This window comes from Pristiophorus japonicus, chromosome 24 (genome assembly GCF_044704955.1).
Source record: "Pristiophorus japonicus isolate sPriJap1 chromosome 24, sPriJap1.hap1, whole genome shotgun sequence".
Classification (NCBI taxonomy): domain Eukaryota; kingdom Metazoa; phylum Chordata; class Chondrichthyes; family Pristiophoridae; genus Pristiophorus; species Pristiophorus japonicus.
Window position 1 is genome coordinate 17,919,902 of NC_092000.1, and position 6,008 is coordinate 17,925,909.

Here is a 6,008-nt window from a genome sequence, read left to right on the forward strand (position 1 = left end):
GGGGGGGGGGGCTGCTGCTGTTGCCTGGGGAGGGGGAGGGGGCTGAACAAACCGCTGATGGAGGTCGGCGTCGTGCGTTCATCCACTGTCCCGGGGCGGTGGGGGGGGGGGGCGGGGGGGGGAGGGAGATTCTGCGGCTCGGAGCGAGGGCAGCCCGGGGAGCTGGCACACAGTCACTTTCCAACTCTCCGCCCAGTGAGCAGCTGGACTCAACACGCGTGCAAAGCATTCAGATGAGGAGTCGGCCCCCCCCCCGGACCCTGAGAGACCCCTGCCCGCGGGGAACTGATCGGCCCGACCCATGCACCAAAGACCCCCGACGACATTCAGCATCGAACCGTATGTGATTGTTGTAGCTTTATTTAAAATGTTGAAATCACAGGCCTCTTGGTGATGGGGCCTGCGGGAATGAAGGGATCATTAACGGTGGGGATCGTGCAATTAATTGCTATAAAGGCTAATTTTGTATGTAATATATGTAAAAATGACATGCCAAATCTTCCAATTAAAAACTTCTGCACAATTGACATGGGGAATTTCTCCTCCCCGCAGGGCGATGAACTGAACGAATGCCCTGCTCGAGACCAAGGGAGACTTTGCTGAGACTCCCAGTGCTGGTGGTGGGGACTCAAAGTAAACCAGCGGGGGTCAGGAAATGGGGGCGCCGTGATGTAGGATCACACTTTCTTCATTACCAGCATTAGCCAACTAAACGCGAGGTCGGTGCCACCGACTGAGGAAAGTCAAACAGAAACTGTCCCTCGCATCTTGCTCGCTAAGCACGGTGCTTGTGATCCTTCTAGCGGGAAGAAATAATGAACTTGCATTTGTATAGCACCTTTCCCAATCTCAGGATGCCAATTGAAGTACGTCTGGAGTGTAGTCACTGTTGTAATGTCGGCAGTGCAGCAGTCAGTTTGCGCACAGCAAGCTCCCACAAACAGCAATGTAACAATGACCAGATAATCTGTTTCCGTGATGTTGAGGGACAAATACTGGACTGGACACCAGTGGAGAATTCCCATGCACTTCTTCGAAATAGTGCCGTGAGATCTTTTACATCCACCCGAGAGAGCAGACGGGGCCTCAGTTTAACGTCTCAACTGAAAGACGGCACCTCCGGCAGTGCAGCACTCCCTCAGCACTGCACTGGGAATGTCAGCCGAGATTTATTGTGCTCAAGTCTTCTGACTGAGAGACGATAGCTGTAGGTAAAAGATGTTCCATGGGAGCTCCTGTTATGGTGCAATTGAAGAAAAAGCTTGCAATTATATTGAGCCCCGTTCACGACATTCAGAAAGCCCCAAAAGCGCTTTCCAGTCAATGAAGTACTTTTGCTTTCAAAGCATAGTCACTGTTGTAATGTCGGGGTACACACCACCACACAAACACAATTTACAGGCTAATTTATTTATTGATAAAGGATTGTAAAGAAGCAAAAAAGCTTGGCACAAATACCAATGCAGTGCAACAATGAGCTCGTCTGGCTATTAAAAAAACACAGTAAAAGGCAGCCGAAAATCCTGACAACTTTTCTAGGCAATTTCTCAGTGACACTATGTGGGGCTGTCAGTAGGGGAGAGTGTTTCTCTCAGTTCTTCTTCTGCTCTCCTCATAAAAGGAGAAATGGAACGAAGAACCCCGAGGAGACCGCTTGTCTTTGTCTTGTGTATAAAAGCAACACACCACAGCAAACGAGTGTTGCCTCAGTGGTGACAACCAATTAAAAAGCAAATGACACGTTATCTGTGTCTTCACCCAAAGAGCAGACCCGATCAGCGACATTGGCACAATAGGCTGGTTAAGTAATGAGCATTTAAAATATCTTCAAAGAATTTTCAATGCGCTTAATTCCGGATTGAAGATGCGTGGAATCCTGAAACATCGTCTTCCAGTGGCTCATATGGTTGCAGTGCCTGTGTTGGTTTCGCTCTGGAAAGAGAGCACAAAAACAAGATGACCATCTCTTCAACCTGCATGGTCTCACTTATTTGGAGATCGTAACAGGTGGCAGCACACTACAGGTAGGTCGCGGATAGGTGGATCTGCTCAATGTCCAGCACTGTGGCAGGATTACGTTATGTGGACACGCGGTAAGTATAGAAGTCTGCAAGATTTCATTGCATGATACTGTAATGTATTTGCTTCAGGGGTTCTTTGCTTAAGAATTCATCGCAACACGTTGCTATTAAGAACTGGTTGGTTTATTAACAAAGGTTTAACAATCATACTACACATTACCAGTTCATCCACCAGGCTCACAACTGCATATCTCATCGTGGATCCCCCGAGCCCAACTGGCTGGGGTTTTATTGAGTCTTGTGAACATCACGTGACTGGCTAAACCAATCAGCTCTACAAACCTGTGAGCATACTCACAGGTGCATACGTTACAGATCCAATGCAGAAGGGGGCCATTCAGCTCATCGTTCCTGTGCTGGCTCTTTGGTAGAGCTATCTAATTAATCCCACTCTCCCTGCTTTTTACCCATATTCCTGTGTTTCCTTTCCCATCGAGTATTTATCCAATTCTCTTTCGACAGTTAATATTGAATCTGCGTCCTTTCACTCAATGCATTCCAAATCACAACAACTCGCTGGGTAAAAAAAAAATGTTTCCTCACGTTGCCTCTGGTTCTTTCGTCAATCATCTTAAATCTGGGCCCTCTGGTTACCAAACCTCCCGCAATGGAAACTGTTCCTCCTTATTTACTCTTATCAAAACCATTCGTGATTTGGAACACCTCTGTCAAATCTCCTTTCAATCTTCTCTGCTCAAAGGAGAACAAGCCCAGCTTCTCCAATCTGTCCACATAACTGAAGCCCCTGGTCATCATCATCATAGGCAGTCCCTCGGGATCGAGGAAGACTTGCTTCCACTCCTGAAGTGAGTTCTTTGGTGACTGAACAGTCCAATACGAGAGCCACAGACTCTGTCACAGGTGGGACAGACAGTCGTTGGAAGGGGTGGGTGGGACTGGTTTGCCGCACGCTCTTTTCGCTGCCTGCGCTTGGTTTCTGCATGCTCCCGGCGATGAGACTCGAGGTGATCAGCGCCCTCCCGGATGCACTAACTCCACTTAGTGTGGTCCTTGGCCAGGGACTCCCGGTGTCAGTGGGGATGTTGCACTTTATCTGGGAGGCTTTGAGGGTGTCCTTGTAACGTTTCCGCTGCCCACCTTTGGCTCGTTTGCTGTGAAGGAGCTCCGAGTAGAGCACTTGCTTTGGGAGTCTCGTGTCTGACATGCGGACTATGTGGCCTGCCCAGCCCCTGGTACTGCCCATTGAAAAGCAGAGAAGCTTTTCTAACCCTGTATTGAACCTTGGTCAGACCATACTTGGGAGCACTGTGTACAGTTTTGGTCGCCATATTATAACAAGGAAATGGAGGCGCTGGAGAGGGTGCAGAGAAGATATACAAGGATGATACCAGAACTGCGAGGGTATACCTATCAGGAAAGGCTGGGTATCGTTTCTCTTGAAAGGAGAAGGCTGAGGGGCTGACCTAATAGAGGTCTTTAAAATTATGAAAGGTTTGATAGAGTAGATACAGAGAGAGCGTTTCCACTGAAGCTGATAAAGTTAGATGAGGTAGTTTTGGCGGAGGCTCAAGTGGAGCATAAAGGCCGGCATGGACTGGTTGGGCCGTGTATGCTCTGTACTTCTAGTAAATCTCATCCGCACCCTCTCCAAGGCCTTGACATCTTGCCTAAAGTGTGTGCCAAGAATTGAACACATTACTCCAGCCGAAGCCAAACTAGTGATTTATGAAGGGCCTATTTGTCACAGAATGCCATAAATCAGTCTCGAGTACTGTATTACAGTTTGGCTTTTTGTGCGTTACGAGGAATGTCTGCGCATGCCTTTATCGAACTTGTTTTTCCCCATTCACAAATGTAATACCCTTGTGACCTCGCAGTGTAAAGCGGCATTGTCAGAGTTGGAGCAGAAGTCTGGGAATAAAAACAGCTAAAACAATAAAGCAAACAAACCACTCAAACCACAAACAGTTTAGCAATATGCAGAACTTAATGCAGGCTGAAAATAGCTGGGGGAATTCTGATCTCCGCCCCAAATTCCCGATAGCTCCTTGGCACCCTGACCCAACAAATCGATCGATCACCGTCTTGAAAGCTTTTTGGGGGAAGTGAGTTCCAGATTTCCCCTTGCACGAAGCTCCGCGACATGTAAAGCTTATCTCGCTGACAATAGGGATAAGGTTGGAGAAGAACCTTAACTAGAGGTGATCCAAAACTCGGCTGTCCTAACTCGCACCAAGCCCTGCTCACCCATCACCCCTATGCTCGCTGACCGACATTGGCTTCCATAAGAACATGTATAAGAATTAGGAATAGGAGTAGGCCATCTAGCCCCTCGAGCCTGCTCCGCCATTCAACAAGATCATGGCTGATCTGGCTGTGGACTCAGCTCCACTTACATAGAAACATAGAAAATAGGTGCAGGAGTAGGCCATTCGGCCCTTCTAGCCTGCACCGCCATTCAATGAGTTCATGGCTGAACATTCAACTTCAGTACCCCATTCCTGCTTTCTCGCCATACCCCTTGATCCCCCTAGCAGTAAGGACCTCATCTAACTCCTTTTTGAATATATTTAGTGAATTGGCCTCAACAACTTTCTGTGGTAGAGAATTCCACAGGTTCACCACTCTCTGGGTGAAGAAGTTCCTCCGCATCTCGGTCCTAAATGGCTTACCCCTTATCCTTAGACTGTGACCCCTGGTTCTGGACTTCCCCAACATTGGGAACATTCTTCCTGCATCTAACCTGTCTAACCCCGTCAGAATTTTATATGTTTCTATGAGGTCCCCTCTCATTCTTCTGAACTCCAGTGAATACAAGCCCAGTTGATCCAGTCTTTCTTGATAGGTCAGTCCCGCCATCCCGGGAATCAGTCTGGTGAACCTTCGCTGCACTCCCTCAATAGCAAGAATGTCCTTCCTCAGGTTAGGAGACCAAAACTGTACACAATACTCCAGGTGTGGCCTCACCAATGCCCTGTACAACTGTAGCAACACCTCCCTGCCCCTGTACTCAAATCCCCTTGCTATGAAGGCCAACATGCCATTTGCTTTCTTAACCGCCTGCTGCACCTGCATGCCAACCTTCAATGACTGATGTACCATGACACCCAGGTCTCTTTGCACCTCCCCTTTTCCTAATCTGTCACCATTCAGATAATAGTCTGTCTCTCTGTTTTTACCACCAAAGTGGATAACCTCACATTTATCCACATTATACTTCATCTGCCATGCATTTGCCCACTCACCTAACCTATCCAAGTCGCTCTGCAGCCTCACAGCATCCTCCTCGCAGCTCACACTGCCACCCAACTTAGTGTCATCCGCAAATTTGGAGATACTACATTTAATCCCCTCATCTAAATCATTAATGTACAGTGTAAACAGCTGGGGCCCCAGCACAGAACCTTGCGGTACCCCACTAGTCACTGCCTGCCATTCTGAAAAGTACCCATTTACTCCTACTCTTTGCTTCCTGTCTGACAACCAGTTCTCAATCCATGTCAGTACACTACCCCCAATCCCATGTGCTCTAACTTTGCACATCAATCTCTTGTGTGGGACCTTGTCGAACGCCTTCTGAAAGTCCAAATATACCACATCAACTGGTTCTCCCTTATCCACTCTACTGGAAACATCCTCAAAAAATTCCAGAAGATTTGTCAAGCATGATTTCCCCTTCACAAATCCTTGCTGACTTGGACCTATCATGTCACCTCTTTCCAAATGCACTGCTATGACATCCTTAATAATTGATTCCATCATTTTACCCACTACCGATGTCAGGCTGACCGGTCTATAATTCCCTGTTTTCTCTCTCCCTCCTTTTTTAAAAAGTGGGGTTACATTGGCTACCCTCCACTCCATAAGAACTGATCCAGAGTCAATGGAATGTTGGAAAATGACTGTCAACGCATCCACTATTTCCAAGGCCACCTCCTTAAGTACTCTGGGATGCAGTCCATCAGG